General features: G+C 44.6%; 1 protein-coding gene across 6 annotated transcripts in view; it reads left to right on the top strand.

The window, feature by feature from the left end:
* LOC126183749 (homeobox protein extradenticle) overlaps window positions 1-17,911 on the top strand; it is a 352,888-nt gene that overhangs the window by 172,245 nt on the left and 162,732 nt on the right. The gene's annotated exons all lie outside the window — the stretch shown is intronic.

Genomic DNA, 17,911 nt, shown 5'->3' with positions numbered 1-17,911 from the left:
CCATTCACAGATCCGTGTACCAGATGGATGTCAGCCATTTCAGCATATGTAAACCGCTCTGTGCCCACTGTTGTCACAAGGCGATAACGATTGTGACTGAATCGGTGTATTTGCGAGGAAGTCACCGTTGTTATCACAAGGCGGTTATGACTGCGACTGAATCGATGTGTTTCCAAGCAGACCTCGGAGCCAACCATCCATACACAGACAGGTTTTGAAAGTCAGTATACTTTCCCAGCCAGCGACACCGACAACAGCTTACGTAAGAATCACTAACAAAATGTTCCCTACCATAGAAGCTGACTTCAGAGATCGTATGTTCCTTACCAGATACGAGGAGCGTTCAATAAGTAATGCAACGGATTTCTTTCTGAAAGTAAGTTGGTTTTATTCAGGATTCAAATACACCATATTATTCCCCACTCTTTTGGCTACAGATTCCTATTTTTCAACATAACCCCATTCAGTGCGACGGCCTACGCCATCTTACTGGGATGACCTATATGCCCACATGGTACCCCTCTACTGGTCAACGTAGGAGCCAACGTCTTGCAGCGTCAACAACCTCCTAATCATCCACGTTCTGCTTCCCCCGGAATGCATCCTTCATTGGACGAAACGGAGAGAAGTAGGAAGGAGCGATATCCGGCCTGTAGTGTGGATGAGGAAGAACAGACCAATGATGTTTTGTGAACTACTGTCGGGTCCACAGACTTGCGTGATGCCTTGCGTTGTCATTGAGAAGGAGAAGTTTGCTTGCATTTTTTATTTTTTTGCGACAAACACGCTGAAATAGTTTCTTCATTTTCGCGAGAGTTGCACAGTACACTTCAGAATGCGTCGCTGCACCAGAGGTAGGACATCAAACAGAATACCCTTCAGAGTCCCGGAAGACCGTCGCCATCTCAGGGTGCGCCTTTGAATTTTTTCTTCCGAGGGGGAGGTGCTGTGGCGCTACTCCATGTGTTGTCGTTTTATTCCCATTTCGATGTGTTGAACCCATCTTTCATCGTATGTGACGATGCTCGACAGAAAGTTGTCACGATGAGCCTCGCAACACTCAAGCAAATCAGCACAGACGGTACGTCGTTGCTCTTTTTGGTCGTCTGTTAGGCAGCGAGGAAAACCAGCGGGCACACACTTTTGTGTACCCCAACTGGTGGACGAATGTGTCGACACTACCAACAGAGACGTCCAGTTGAGCAGCGGGATGTTTGTTCGAGATCTGTCGATCACCTGGCATGGAAGTGTCCGCACGTTCCAATACTGCAAAAAAAAAAAAAAAGGGGGGGGGGGCTCTGAGCACTATGGGACTTAACATCTGAGGTCATCAGTCCCCTAGAACTTAGAACTACTTAAACCTAACTAACCTAAGGACATCACACACATCCGTGCCCGAGGCAGGATTCGAACCTGCGACCGTAGCGGTCGCGCGGTTCCAGACTGTAGCGCCTAGAACCGCTCGGCCACTCCGGCCGGCTCCAATATTGCAGGAGTCACAACTGTCTGCGGCCGGCCGGCACGTAGGAGATCGGACATTTTTTGCTCGACCTAGTTGCCCAACAACTCACCGTGCTTTTGATCACTGCCAGGACTCTGTAGACATTCCACAGGCGCCTACGAATATCGACGATGCTCTGGTTTCCCACCAAAAGAAACTCAATGACAGCTCTCCGTTTGGAACGCACTTCCGTTGCAGACGCCATTTTGAAGGCTGCGTATAGCGCCGTGACATGTCGGAACTTCATGAAGCTGCAAGTGGCGTTTGAAAAGCCCGTGCAAAGTCAGAGAGATTGCACCACCGACGCCTATCGAGGTCATGTTAGGTTAGTAGCATCTTTGGAAAGAACGCACACCGTTTCAGCCATATGGATCTATTTCTTTGTGTTTGGCATTCGTGTGAATCAAGGAAGTCGAGTGATTGTCAAAAAATGGACGAAAAAGAATTTCGTGTGGTGATTAAACATTTCGTTATGAAAGGCAAAACGCCGCAGGAGACTAAAGAGAAGCTTCATATACATTACGGTGACTATGCACCTTCGATTAGAACAGTTTATAAGTGGTTTCAAAATTTTCGGAGTGGCCATGCTGGACGTTCTGGACCTCCTGTGGAGGTTACGACTCCAAAAATCATTGATAAAATCCATTATATGGTGATGGATGACAGAAGAGTTAAGGTGCGTGACATTGCTAGTGCTGTGGGCATCTCGAATGAAAGGGTACATAATATTTTGCAAGCTTGGTTCCGCGATTGCTCTCGCTTGACCAAAACGGAATCGTGTGAAGTATTCCAAGGATGGTTTGCAGCTGTTCAAGAAGAATCCGCAGGACTTCAAGCGTCGTTTCGTCACTGTGTATGAAACATGGATACATTACTATCCTCCTGAGAACAAAGAACAATCTAAACAATGGGTTACCAAGGGAGAATCTTCATCAAAAAAGGCGAAGACCATTTCTTCGGCCGGAAGGGTTATGGCGACTGTCTTTTGGGATTCGCAAGGGATAATCCTCATCGACTATCTGGAAAAGGGTAAAACTATTACAGGTGCATATTATTCATCGTTGTTGGGCCGTTTGAAAACAGAGCTTCAAGAAAAACGCCGGCAATTGGACCTCAAAAAAGTCCTTTTCTATCACGACAATGCACCAGCACACCCCTCAGCAGTTGTGGTCGCAAAATTAATGGAAACAGCATTGCAACTAGTTTCACATCCCCCCTCTTCTCTGACTACTATTTGTTCCCCAATTTGAAGAAATGGCTGGCGGGACAAAGATTTTATTCAAACGGGGAGGTGACTGCAACTAATAGCTATTTTGCAGACTTGGACAATTCCTATTGTTCGGAAGGGATCAACAAATTAGAACAGCGTTGGACGAAGTGTATAAGTCTAAAAGGAGACTATGTCGAAAAATAAAAAAGGTTTACCCCCAAACACGTAAGTAGTTTCTGTTTTTGCACGGACGTTTCAAACGCCCCTCATATAGGGATTGAAACGGGAATATTCCACGATGTCCCACAAAAAATTCCGCATTTTTCAATCGAAGTTGGCCCAGAATAAAGTGTTGCATTACTTACTGAACGCCCCTCGTATATTTGTTTTCATGTTCTCTGCCGCCTCTATTAATTTGAGCGAATAGTTTCGGAACATCCTAGCAGGCTACTTTCAGGAACTATTGTCGGGGTTTTGAAACGTTTTTCACTAGTAAACCAACATAGAGACTGCCGAACTACAGTGTCAGACCGTCGCGAACGACCGGTACCAGGAGGCCCGCGCAAGCTACCAGAGCTCGCGCCAATATGGCGATACAGTCTGGCGGACCACGCTACGTGGTCGCTCGCGGCTCCCGTCATTGCCGCGGTATGTCACTTCAAACGCAGATTAAATGTGGTACAGGTAACATTCATGCCTCCTGAGAACTTCCCTGTCGTGAACTGCTTAAATCGTTTGAGTTTTACGAAAGTGTTTATATTCACTTACCTGAATTTTAATCATAACTGTACATAGTGGCCCATAAACAGAATTACTCTTGCATCAGACAAGTTAGTTCTAATCTTGCGAATCCGAGGCGGGTCGCTAATTGAATGTAAACCACACCAGCTTCGCTGTAATCTTTGATGCTTTGAAAACCGGTATTAGAAACCCCCGAAGCCAATCAGTTTCCAAAGAGTGTTATTATAGAATGAATCTTTCACTCTGCAGTGGCGTGTGCGACGTTCTGGAACTTCCTGACACGTTAAAATAGTGTGCAGGAAATTAGAAGAGAGGTGCTGACGAAGCTGTGAGAATGGGTACTGAGTCGTGCTTGATGGCTCAGTCGATAAGAGCATAGCCTGAAAAAGACGAGGTTCAGAGTTAGGGTTCTGGTCCTGCACACAGTTTGAAAATATCAGGAAGTTTCACAGTTTTTCTAAATGTTTCGCCGCAGGCTTCTCATATTAATCTTGCAGAGTATTAAAATTTCGTGATTCATTGTAGGCTATGAAGCACTGCACCATGCTGAGTGAACTGCACGACTGTTTACGGAAGACGCCGTCTGGAACGGGTAATAGTAATATAGAACGAAAATCTCTCTCTGCAGCTGAGTGTGCGCCTATATGAAACATTCTGGCAGATTAAAACTGTGTGCCGGACCGAGACTCAATCGAGAGAGAGAGAGAGAGAGAGAGAGAGAGAGAGAACGAGGGCGGAGGTTCCCTAGGGCAGGACAGCGGGGCTGGCTGAGGACCGCTAGGTGCACACCGCCAGCCAGGCGAGTAATGGCTATCTTCCTGTAGTTCCGCGCCGCCCAACAGCTTACGCATAGTAAGCATTATCACGTCGCTTCTCCGTCTGCAGTCGCCCCAGCGTTGTAAGAATATATAACTGGAGCTCATTCTCCTTCCAGGCTAGCCAGCTGGATTTCATTTTTTTGGTTCTGTTTCTGCCTCTTTGATTCCCATGTTTCTACTAAATGTTCGTGAAGTCTTCTGACAGGGCAATCGGAAGAACCTTTACCTGCAGGTTGGTAGCAGCAAAGATTTAGATGCACAGTTTTTAGGCTTTGTTTCCAGCGTCATGCAGACGAACTACTATTCTTCAAATAAGGCCGCACTTACCTGTTGCGGAAACAATTACGTGTCACAGGACTAGATTTATTCCTTTTGCCAGTGCTGAAGGTCACACCAACAACGAGATTATTATCGACTGGGTACCTCAGCGGATTATAACATTAGCGAAGCGGAGCAGGAATCACCAGTGACGTTGTGTACCGAACCACTCACTGCATGTGAGGTACGAACGCAGTGAACCGTAATCAGAAAGACAGCTCTTAGATTCGAACCATGTTTTCCTAGTTACAGATGCAATGTTTAATATGTCTTAATCACTAATCGTTAATCACTCACTCACTCATTCATTCAGAGAATCTTACCAGCACACTCATAGTGAATGCAGACACGTAAACAAAAATCCTAACACGTAGGTTTAGTAATCGCTGCTCTCACATAATGATAATCCAGCCACGATTGTGCAGGTGGCATCCAACAGCTTTACATCATATAATTTAATAAGATTGTCAGGGTAATACAGCGCGGAACAATACTTAAACAAAGTGCTTTTGTGCATGTACAGCACTGTTAAATGTTCGCAAATTTCAACAGTTATTCACCGCAGATGAGCTGCTCTCTCCTCCTCCATTCTCGTTTCCATACGGGGTCGATATTGTTAAAAGGGTTATGGCAATGTTAGTGACAGTGAGTGGCTGGATGCCCTTAAAATGTGTGAACGTTTTCCAAATGTTTTAGTAGCGTGTATTTGAGGCAGGACATGGTATCTACGGTATTTACATAGTTGGATATGAGAAACTGCCTAAAACCACATTCAGACTGGCTGGCTCACCAACCCTCGTCGTTAATTTGCGATGTGGATTCGAACGGGACAGCCTCACTTCCCCGAATCCCGGAAGCGACGCGTTAACGCGTTCGGCTATCGGGGCTGCATTATGAACTGCTCTTAATGAACAGGGACAACGTAACAAAATGGAACACACGGTTTTAGCTGGACATCAAATGTATTAAGCTTCTAATCGGAGTGAGCTACGTTCACAAACAAACTAGTCCTGTGGGAAGTTGCCGAAACAATGTCGACGCGGGTCCAGTGCAGACAGACCGATGAGCATGTCCACTAGTTTTTCATCACGGTTTTTGGCCCATCACATTTTCGCATGTGTGTTCTTCTTGACTGGTGGAACTTGTGGGCACCAAGAATCAGAAGTCTAATAAAACAATGACTTCCTGACCACTCGCTTCAAGCAAGCACATTTGACAGCGTTTACAAATATGTGATGGCTTTAATGCATATTTTTATGTTGAACATCTTGACCGTTTAACTTTATGAACAAAACAAATCGATATCATAATTAAGCTTGTAAATATTATGTATTGATTCCACTTACAAAAACAGAAAAGTCAAAACTAATGTAGAATTACATGTGCATGAATCGACATTACTATGGCACGTGCCGTTGAGTCCATGCCTATTGCGACGTGCTGTAGGCAGTTGAAAAAAGTAATATTAATAAATAAACATCTGTACTGCGCCAGCCACCGTACGGCATGTGACGAAAGATACTTTCTGTACCAGCTTAATTTCTACCCATTTCTATTCAATTCGCGGGCGGTATGTACGATGTGTAATTATTAAGTATTGTTACAGGCTCGATATTTTCGATCCTTTTTTCGAGCTAGGGTAAAGAAGGGGGCACCCACGTGCCTTACCATCAGTGCTGATGCTGTGGTGTTAGCACTGATGTTGTGGCATTTCCTAGGCGACCAGTGAGCGTTTACCAATCAGATTGGGTTTTACCTATAGCAGACCTGGGAGAGAGCTTCCTGTCTCTGTTACCTGCCTTGGCACGCGTCGGATCGATCTTTTCTGTAACACCGCCCCGTATGTAAGACCTCTGTATCCACTCTTTCCAGTAAATCATTTTGGTGTCAATTATGCCTCCATCGTGTGACTCCTAAATTCACAGCCTACCCTGTCACCCATACTCCTGGCTTGGCCATTCTGTACAGATACGCAGGAAGAAAGATTGTCTTTACTCCTCTGCATCACCCCCGGCTGTCTCTAATTCTGTCGTCGTGGTCAATACATAAGATGTATGTTGGATGAAGTAAGGTTTTCTGACTCGTTTTGTAACGTGGACTTTCGGAATTTTGTGAGCAAAGTTTTCTGCGGTGAACAGTTCCTTTAGTGTAGCGTTACACTGCAGTTGGTAGGGCGTATGTGCGACACTTTCACGTTGACTAAACAAACCTGTAACGAAGCGTACAGCTCTTCTTTGAATCTCTTCATTAATCCAACTTAGTAAGGGTTAGACAGTATAAAAATACTAAAAACATTGATCGGATGAGAGTTTTGTAAGTCACCTCTTTCGTATGTGAATTATAATTCCTTAGGATTCTTCCAAATGACGTCAGCCTGCCACCTATCTTCCACACGATCAGATTTGAGGTCGCTCCACCTGAAATCGCTCCAGATAGACCCTCCTAAATAAGTGACAGTTTTGACAGATTCAAGTGACTGATCGCCGATTGCGTAGTCAAGCGACATCGAATCATTCCGTTTGTATGTGCGCATTAAATCACATATATGTACGAGAGCGAGCTGTAAGGTAATTCCTCTGAATTTTTTATGTGAAAACTCTTAAAGCTTCTTAAATAAAACAGACTTTATTAACCTTTTATATCTTTATTCTTCAGGCCTTCATATTTATTTCTCGACATAATCTTCCTGTCGATGAACAGATTTCTCCCAACGGGAGACCAGTTTGTTGATGCCGTCACTGTAGAATGTTTGACTGTTCACGGAGTCACAACCTCACCTTTGTTTGTACCACTTCATCACCATAAAAGTCAATCCCTCGAAGGTGTTCTTTAAGTTTAGGTATCAGATGAAGATCTGATGGGGCCAACTCGGGACTGTGTACACAATGATCGATGACAGTGAACCCAAGGCGTCAGATTGTTGTAGATGTCGCATCGCTCGTGCGTAGTCGGGCATGAAAATGCTGAGGAAGAGGATGCTTCATGTGTGGATGAACTCTTCGAATTCCAAACTTGATTATACCAGGCTGTTTCTCACGCACCGACGTAGTTAAGGTGCACACAGTTATGTTACACGCTACAATTTGGAGCCCTCTAGCGACAGAGGGTTGCAAATATGTAGACATGAAGAATAAATATGTAAAACTTTAATGACGTTAGTTTTATTTAAAAAGCTTTAACAGTTTGCACATAAAAAATTCGGGGGCACTACTTTTCAGCACGCCCTTGTATGCTGAGAGGCTAGCTGTCCGCAGCTCGTGGTCGTGCGGTAGCGTTCTCGCTTCCCACGCCCGGGTTCTCAGGTTCGATTCCCGGCGGGGTCAGGGATTTTATCTGCCTCGTGATGACTGGGTGTTGTGTGATGTCCTTAGGTTAGTTAGGTTTAAGTAGTCCTAAGTACTAGGGGACTGATGACCATAGATGTTAAGTCCCGTAGTGCTCAGAACCATTTGAACCATTTGAGGCTAGCTGCTCATCTTTGCACCTGATCATTTGCGAATCTCTTCGCATTTTGTGACAATATACTATGCCGTAATGAATTTAGTCGAGCTCACCCACGCCATGTGGATAAAAACCCACGAGCTTCCGGCAGAATGCTCCTCGTCCACTTTCAAGTGTCATAGGGAACAGCTTATTTCTGTTTCGAGGCGCACGGGGGAGCCACACGGTGTCTGTTCATACACTCTTCGTATAGCAAGGGGACCGCACGGGAATCAGATTTTTGTATTTTTTTTATATGTATGGCACTTGAAGTTCAGAACTCAAATATACCTCTCTCAAAGCAGTTCGATGCATTTCTAAAAATTCTCTTGAAAATCGACTTTGAAGTTTTCCGATCACGTTTTAATTAAGATTGTATAATTAAAAACATTGCAAATTTATTTTTTCTCTCTTTTTGTGTTTTACGCTTCACGATAATGCTCATAGAACATTCACCTTTGTTTAAGTGTGTGATTCCGCCAGGATTTGAACCCAGGCACCACACGCAGCGAGTGATCTGACTACCACAGAGTAACACTGCTTGTCGAAATATGTGTACTTATTTTAGCTTACTAAACGTTGTCGGAAAACTTCAAAAGTTGATTTTCTCTAGAATTTTTGAGAGTTGCAACGAACTGCTGTGGGAGGGGTATCTTCGAGATCTGACTGAGTTTCTATTGCCGTGTGGTCCCTATTTGAGACATCTGCAAAAGCGCCACCGTTCACCATTCGTCATTGGCTGAGGACAAACTAGCCACATCAAGCGCGTCGGAAAACACAGCTACTTAATGGATCTCAGGCCACAGCCGTTGTCCCAAGGGACACAACGGCGTTGCAGCTGTGAGCAGCAACTTGAATCTTGTCGACCGCTGCGAATCTGCGTTCTTGGTTTTTGCGAAATGGAGACTCTGTTCCCCAGCATCGACACCCAGGTACCATCTCTTGGCATATTCCACTATTTTTTTATTTTTGTGTGGTAGAGATGACACCTTGAACTGTATATATGAGTATTATTGTATTTACAATCAAACTCAGTGTTAAATCGCACCATCTTCAGGGCCCTCTATGATACTACACTCCTGGAAATTGAAATAAGAACATCGTGAATTCATTGTCCCAGGAAGGGGAAACTTTATTGACACATTCCTGGGGTCAGATACATCACATGATCACACTGACAGAACCACAGGCACATAGACACAGGCAACAGAGCATGCACAATGTCGGCACTAGTACAGTGTATATCCACCTTTCGCAGCAATGCAGGCTGCTATTCTCCCATGGAGACGATCGTAGAGATGCTGGATGTAGTCCTGTGGAACGGCTTGCCATGCCATTTCCACCTGGCGCCTCAGTTGGACCAGCGTTCGTGCTGGACGTGCAGACCGCGTGAGACGACGCTTCATCCAGTCCCAAACATGCTCAATGGGGGACAGATCCGGAGATCTTGCTGGCCAGGGTAGTTGACTTACACCTTCTAGAGCACGTTGGGTGGCACGGGATACATGCGGACGTGCATTGTCCTGTTGGAACAGCAAGTTCCCTTGCCGGTCTAGGAATGGTAGAACGATGGGTTCGATGACGGTTTGGATGTACCGTGCACTATTCAGTGTCCCCTCGACGATCACCAGTGGTGTACGGCGAGTGTAGGAGATCGCTCCCCACACTATGATGCCGGGTGTTGGCCCTGTGTGCCTCGGTCGTATGCAGTCCTGATTGTGGCGCTCACCTGCACGGCGCCAAACACGCATACGACCATCATTGGCACCAAGGCAGAAGCGACTCTCATCGCTGAAGACGACACGTCTCCATTCGTCCCTCCATTCACGCCTGTCGCGACACCACTGGAGGCGGGCTGCACGATGTTGGGGCGTGAGCGGAAGACGGCCTAACGGTGTGCGGGACCGTAGCCCAGCTTCATGGAGACGGTTGCGAATGGTCCTCGCCGATACCCCAGGAGCAACAGTGTCCCTAATTTGCTGGGAAGTGGCGGTGCGGTCCCCTACGGCACTGCGTAGGATCCTACGGTCTTGGCGTGCATCCGTGCGTCGCTGCGGTCCGGTCCCAGGTCGACGGGCACGTGCACCTTCCGCCGACCACTGGCGACAACATCGATGTACTGTGGAGACCTCACGCCCCACGTGTTGAGCAATTCGGCGGTACGTCCACCCGGCCTCCCGCATGCCCACTATACGCCCTCGCTCAAAGTCCGTCAACTGCACATACGGTTCACGTCCACGCTGTCACGGCATGCTACCAGTGTTAAAGACTGCGATGGAGCTCCGTATGCCACGGCAAACTGGCTGACACTGACGGCGGCGGTGCACAAATGCTGCGCAGCTAGCGCCATTCGACGGCCAACACCGCGGTTCCTGTTGTGTCCGCTGTGCCGTGCGTGTGATCATTGCTTGTACAGCCCTCTCGCAGTGTCCGGAGCAAGTATGGTGGGTCTGACACACCGGTGTCAATGTGTTCTTTTTTCCATTTCCAGGAGTGTAGGTGATCATGTGGACACTAGATGGGTCATGGTTATTCATATCATAGGGGGTACAAAAAATGGATGCCCAGAGATACTTCACTATTAGACAAAACTAAATGCGTAAATGAAAGAATTAGTAAGATCTAATGCTGTACGATCTGAGCGTCTAAGGAGATGAAACAGAATAACTTTCATGACAACCATCAGCTGTATAATGGAATGACGACAAAGAAAATTTGTGCTGGACCGGGAATCGAACCCGTATTTCTCGCTTACCGCGGGCATTCGTCTTACCATTTTTTAATGTTAATCTCATTTTGTTCGTTTTCGTTCGTTGTATCTGCTCGGGGCGGACGTCGCAAGACACCCGTTTTAGTTCGTCGTTGATCCATTAACTCAGTTTTTTTATTACAGAGGACAGCTAACCCTCTGACTGAACACGCTGAGTTACCGTGCCGGCGTTTTTTTTAATCTCATTTCGTTCTATATTGTTCGTTGAATTTGTTCGTGGCAGACGTCCGATGACACTCGTTCAGGATGTTCGTTGTTCCATTTACTCTGTCTTTTTTTTTTTTTTTTTTTTTTTTTAAAATTACAGAGGGTAGCTAAACCCTCTGACCCAACACTCTGAGCTACCGTGCCGGCTGACCATTCATTCGGCTGTCCGAGCACGACTCACGGCCATACCCAACCTTCCATATGTCAACCATGTTTCTTCAACCTGTACTCGTACATTAATTGTATATACTGCCCTACAGGGGAGATATTTTACTTGAAAGTCGCTTGTATGCATATCCAAAGGAGCACTGCATCGTAATTCGTAGTAAGACAGGCACTGCAGCGTCGTATTTATTCGCCGACACCGGGCAAGCGACTTTCAAGTAATGTTTCCCCTGTACTGGAGTATCCATAATGAATGTACGAATACAGGTTATAGAGACTTGGGTGACTACATATGGAAGCCTAGGTCTGACCGTGAGTCTTGCTCGGATAGCCGAAAGGTAAGGCGACCGCTCGCAATAAGCGGGGAACCCGGGTTAGAGTCCCGGTCGAGCACAAATTTTCGTTGTCATGCCATTATAGAGCATATGGAACATATGGTTGTCTATATTAGTAACTGCCAACACATTTCGTGTATTTCATAACGGCTGTAATTTCCGCAGCGCCTATTCCTCTGGACATACACTCATGTTCAAAGGAATATCTCATCGTAATTCGGAACAACGCAGGCACTGCAATATCGTACAATAACTATTGATTGGTAAAGCTGGCTGAAATACTGTGTTGTACTAAGACCTTCCTGACGAACCCGACTACTCTGTACTGGGGCTGGGCACATACAGATACAAAAGCAGTAAAGTAGACTGGAAATAATAATACGTTTATTCAGGATACAGTCACAGGAAAAAATAACACTATCTAGCAACTGTACAGTTAATGTGGGCTACAGGAAGACATAGCACTTTTAAAGTAACTACCTGAGGAGTTACTAGAGGAGGTATCACCCGGATGGCAACTCCGTTGCAGGCGCGTGGTGGAACCGTAACAGTGAGGCGTCGTCAAAGGCCTTGGTCTGTGCGTCCGTGTCTGCGGAGAGATGATTTGCCAGAAAGGCGGAGCTCAGCGTTGGTTGGGAGTTATTCCGAATGAGGAACCGCGGATCGTTCGGCGCATTTGTCTGGCGTATCTCCCGACGATGACTGACTCTCGGCGGCCATGCGCCGGCCTAAGTGCTACCGAGGCGGAGGTATACAGCGTGGACTATTTTCAGGCACGTGAACGTGCGGAGGGAAATAGTACCGTGCTGGCTGCGCCTCGTGTTGTCGACTGGAACGCCGCCAGATGGCGAGAGTAGCGCCTGCAGTGGTGGCATCCTGCGATAACAAGCCGCTTTGTTACTGTTGGCGCGCTAGCTTGCTATTCAGTCAGTATTCTATTTACTGACAGCTGATACTTTGAAGCGAGAGCCCCAGGCTATTTTATTTCTACGGTGTTATTATCAAATACCGAAACTGGATGCAGTATACCCGAAACAGTTGCCGATCGACGTTCGTTGTTATCTACAGAATATTAATTTCTGCTCCGTAGGTCGAATCGATAGCCTTTTCTATTTGGGAGCTGTTTAGTAACTTACAAATCAGTGTACAATCCGCTTGGAACCCTACATAACGCTATTAGAGAGCGGTAAACCATGTATCGCGACAAGGTTTCAGTCTCCAGCTTAGTTTTATTTACATAGTCATCTACAACAACAAAAACACAGCACTATTCTGTGCAAACATTCATCCGCCATCCGCGACGAACACATTCATCACGTCAGACTTTAGAAGATGGTAGTGGAAACATGCACAAGATCGACATTTGTTTAGTGCAATACGTACAACAGGGATATCGATTATCGCTAAACAGCTGGTTTTCGGTTGTATCTTTTTTTTGTTTTTTTTTTTCTTCACGCCTGTTTAAACTGATTGTTAAAGCCACTCAAAATAACAGGTTTCCGAAAAACCTATTTTCGGTTTTTTATTCCAATTATTTCTTGTAATAAACATTGAAATCGAACAAAGATTGAAAAATTTTGACTCACTCAATTTTAAGACACACATAATCAACGTATTAAATTAAACAGATAAATGAAAGAATGCTTAGTCCTTCAATCGTTAGTTGCTTTTCTCGCAATGTGATAGGTGGTTGAATACTACAAGAAATCACCAGTGTTCTCCTATTGATTCTAATTTTTTGAAACTCTGCTCAAAAAACTTGTTGTAATCGGGGATCATACCACTATTTGGTCATTACGAATAGTCAATGCTAAAGGGTTAAAACTGAGGTTGAACAACTCCATTTTTTGTGTCAATTTGTCCGTTTTCAAGAGCTACAAGCGGTTAAAGGCATATTACATAGATACAGACAGCAAATCAGCTACTTTCTATTTTTATACTACGAATGAGTTTTGTTAAGTTTTTAATGTATTACTGTTACCATAGTTTCCTTCAAAATATTTGATATTTTAAAGCAAGTGAAGCATCAGACGTATTGCTTTGTTACTTCATAAAAATATGCCGGACCAGGGTTGGTTCATTCTGCAATACAACAAATGTCTGGCGACGTGTTTGTTGCAATACAACGAATGCCCGGCGGCGACGTGTGTGTGTGTGTGTGTGTGTGTGTGTGTGTGTGTGTGTGTGTGGTGGGGGGGGAGAGAGAGAGAGAGAGAGAACCATAAAAAACTAATTATATTGCTGTTAAATTTGTTTCTGCGGTAGTTAACTCTATTAAAGGCAAATATCAACCCGAAGGTTACATTGAGCACCAAAGTGCTTTACAATGTATGGTACTACTGGAAGTGCCTTGGCCCCTATCTTCTTCCGACTTCTGAACTGACTTACCAAAAAAGTTGTAGGGTAACCGGCAGTTTAACGTGAGATCTGAATCTCGGTGAAACTCGGCATTTTTAACATTAACAAACTTTATCAAAATTATACAGCCATGGAAACCTGAATGTCGAGGCCTATTGTGCGTTATAATGCTAAATAAATGAAATGAAAGAGAATATCAGAGAAAAAAAATCAAACATTGCAATTCAGGAAATTTAAATTACTTGCCCAGCAGAGTGGCAAAATTTTCGATAGCCGAAAAATACATCCGTTCGATTGTACATGAATAGATTTAAAATAGCCACTGGGAGCAGAGACACGTAAAGTAGGCTAAAGTGTAAGGAATAAAATGATTAGATTTCCTGAATCGCAGTCTCATGCGTTATGCATTTATACATGTAGGAGTTAAGAAGAGATTCGTACACCTTCCTTGCTTGGAAATACTCATTACTGACATGGGTAGTAGAGAGGCAAGTATGGTTTCGGTGTAGAATAAAATCAAAAGAGGAATAGAGAGCTGAAACTTGCACGTGCAGAATTTTAGGTGATTACTTCTCCGAGTGATACCACAGGGTTACTACAGATATAGTGTACAGTGCACAGCCCTCATTGGGACACTTGGAGGTGTACTGAAGGTCGTGACATAGAGATGCCGAGCCTCATCATCGCTCTGTATGTAACTTTTCTTATCAATCAAAACAAAAATAATTTCCCTAGTCTGATTTTAAACTATTTGTGTGTATTTTTCCGTAAAGCCTATGATAACCAATCAAGATGTTAGACAAGATTTCTGCCTGTCTCGTAAACGGACGAAATTTTGTGGAACATCTCTAAAGCAGTATTCATCACACGGCAGTTTGAACACGGCCTCGAACATCACTAGCGTCAAAACCTTCATGGGCCCCTACTGGGAAACAGTGCACATGTGACATTTTTTCACATAAAGTCTCTCTTATCTTCTGTGAACACTCAAAAATTTTACATGCATCGTTTTTTACACCTTGCATAAAGATAAGTTAACAGTTGTGTCTAAAGAGAACGTTAGTCTGACTGCACAATTACGACAAAAGACACAAATTTTTAATAGAAATCTGTATGCATAATGACATACAAGAAAAGCACATACAATTTTAAAGTTCCCTTTTCCAGAGATGAATGAAATGGCAAATGCATTGGCTAATAATTACTCTAAGGAAAAAAAATTGTTCGTCCAGGCCTTCTGCTATTTCATAAAAGTTATATCGTCTTAACAGAGTTCGATAATTATAACGAAACACTGTACTTCATCAATACTGTGGCAAAGATGAGGAAATAAAACTTCGATGGATCATATTACAGCAAATGCCACGCTCCAGGGAGTATCGAGAAGCAGTGATTTCTCTGAAAGGTCATACATTGCCGTGTATGAAATGTAGCACTGACGTGCAGCTGTCACGCACCGATCTTCGACACTGGGAAAGAGCAGCATTTTTGTGGAGCGAATCCAAGGCAGATGATGATGATGATGATGATGATGATGATGATGATGATGATAAAGGAAAAGAAAATGGTATATTTTTTACTTAACTAATCAAGCCATGTGTAACTGAATTTATTGATTTTCTTGGAACATTGTAAGTAGTTTGTATGGCATTTCCACAATGCGTTTCCTCGGCTCGTTGGTGCCATCTGTGTTCATATCTGGAAGGCACTGGCACTGGGGACTGGACCCGAACTTCGAATTTCACCAACTACTTATCGGAGGCTCTTCAAGGACGTTTTCTGAGGATTGTGGGATAAAGGACCACTGGTCTCTAGACGCTCGTTACATACCAATACGTAAATTAAGATTTAATCGTTTTGCTGCCTCAGGTACCTTTCTTTCGATGAAAATTCTTCCACAACAGTGAAAATACAGGGTGTTTCAAAAATGACCGGTATATTTGAAACGGCAATAAAAACTAAACGAGCAGCGATAGAAATACACAGTTTGTTGCAATATGCTTGGGACAACAGTACATTTTCAGGCAGACAAACTTTCGAAATTACAGTAGTTACAATTTTCAACAACAGATGGCGCTGTGGTCTGGGAAACTCTATAGTACGATATTTTCCACATATCCACCATGCGTAGCAATAATATGGCGTAGTCTCTGAATGAAATTACCCGAAACCTTTGACAACGTGTCTGGCGGAATGGCTTCACATGCAGATGAGATGTACTGCTTCAGCTGTTCAAATGTTTCTGGATTCTGGTGGTACACCTGATCTTTCACGTGTCCCCACAGAAAGAAGTCACAGGGGTTCATGTCTGGCGAATAGGGAGGCCAATCCACGTCGCCTCCTGTATGTTTCGGATAGCCCAAAGCAATCACACGATCATCGAAATATTCATTCAGGAAATTAAAGACGTCGGCCGTGCGATGTGGCCGGGCACCATCTTGCATAAACCACGAGGTGTTGGCAGTGTCGTCTAAGGCAGTTTGTACCGCCACAAATTCACGAAGAATGTCCAGATAGCGTGATGCAGTAATCGTTTCGGATCGGAAAAATGGGCCAATGATTCCTTTGGAAGAAATGGCGGCCCAGACCAGTACTTTTTGAGGATGCAGGGACGATGGGACTGCAACATGGGGCTTTTCGGTTCCCCATATGCGCCAGTTCTGTTTATTGACGAAGCCGTCCAGGTAAAAATAAGCTTCGTCAGTAAACCAAATGCTGCTCACATGCATATCGCCGTCATCAATCCTGTGCACGATATCGTTAGCGAATGTCTCTCGCGCAGCAATGGTAGCGGCGGTGAGGGGTTGCCGCGTTTGAATTTTGTATGGATAGAGGTGTAAACTCTGGCGCATGAGACGATACGTGGACGTTGGCGTCATTTGGACCGTAGATGCAACACGGCGAACGGAAACCCGAGGCCACTGTTGGATCACCTGCTGCACTAGCTGTGCGTTGCCCTCTGTGGTTGCCGTACGCGGTCGCCCTACCTTTCCAGCACGTTCATCCGTCACGTTCCCAGTCCGTTGAAATTTTTCAAACAGATCCTTTATTGTATCGCTTTTCGGTCCTTTGGTTACATTAAACCTCCGTTGAAAACTTCGTCTTGTTGCAACAACACTGTGTTCTAGGCGGTGGAATTCCAACACCAGAAAAATCCTCTGTTCTAAGGAATAAACCATGTTGTCTACAGCACACTTGCACGTTGTGAACAGCACACGCTTACAGCAGAAAGACGACGTACAGAATGGCGCACCCACAGACTGCGTTGTCTTCTATATCGTTCACATCACTTGCAGCGCCATCTGTTGTTGAAAATTGTAACTACTGTAATTTCGAAAGTTTGTCCGCCTGAAAATGTACTGTTGTCCCAAGCATATTGCAACAAACGGTGTATTTCTATCGCTGCTCGTTTAGTTTATATTGCCGTTTCAAATATACTGGTCACATTGAAACACCCTGTACCTTGAATATGTAATCACCAAAATGTACACCACAAACCGCATAATAATGAAAAGTACTATGATGTGGTTGACATCATTCCGGTAACAGCTCAGCATAATGTCAATGCGCCGCTCGTCAATTTCTTTCAATGAAAACGTACAGGTGGTGCATATCGGCCAACCCTTCATCAGTAAACTTCTCCATACTGCTATGTACTACTGTTAACTTTGCAACTAATCGTGCCGGAAAGACAAACTCGAGACAGAACCGATGAATGAATGTAATGAATATAAACTTGAGGATGAAGAGGAGAGTAGGCATTACTATTGCCAACATTAAGCACCGTTCGTAACTGGAACGAATTTGTCTCCGAACATGACACACCGTGCATACCAGTGACACTGCACGGTCGTGCAGACGTGCTTAGTGCAACACAGCTACGACAGCGAATGAGGATAAGAAATAAAACGAACTACAGTTATTCTGTAATAAGTTACCTCTGTTACACCAAAATACTCAGAAAGTATCCCTGAAGGAGCTCCGAAATTTTCATGCTAGCCATAGTGC

This window comes from Schistocerca cancellata, chromosome 4 (genome assembly GCF_023864275.1).
Source record: "Schistocerca cancellata isolate TAMUIC-IGC-003103 chromosome 4, iqSchCanc2.1, whole genome shotgun sequence".
Lineage (NCBI taxonomy): Eukaryota > Metazoa > Arthropoda > Insecta > Orthoptera > Acrididae > Schistocerca > Schistocerca cancellata.
The sequence above is the reverse complement of the archived record's forward strand: the minus strand, read 5'-3'. Positions and strand labels throughout refer to the sequence as shown.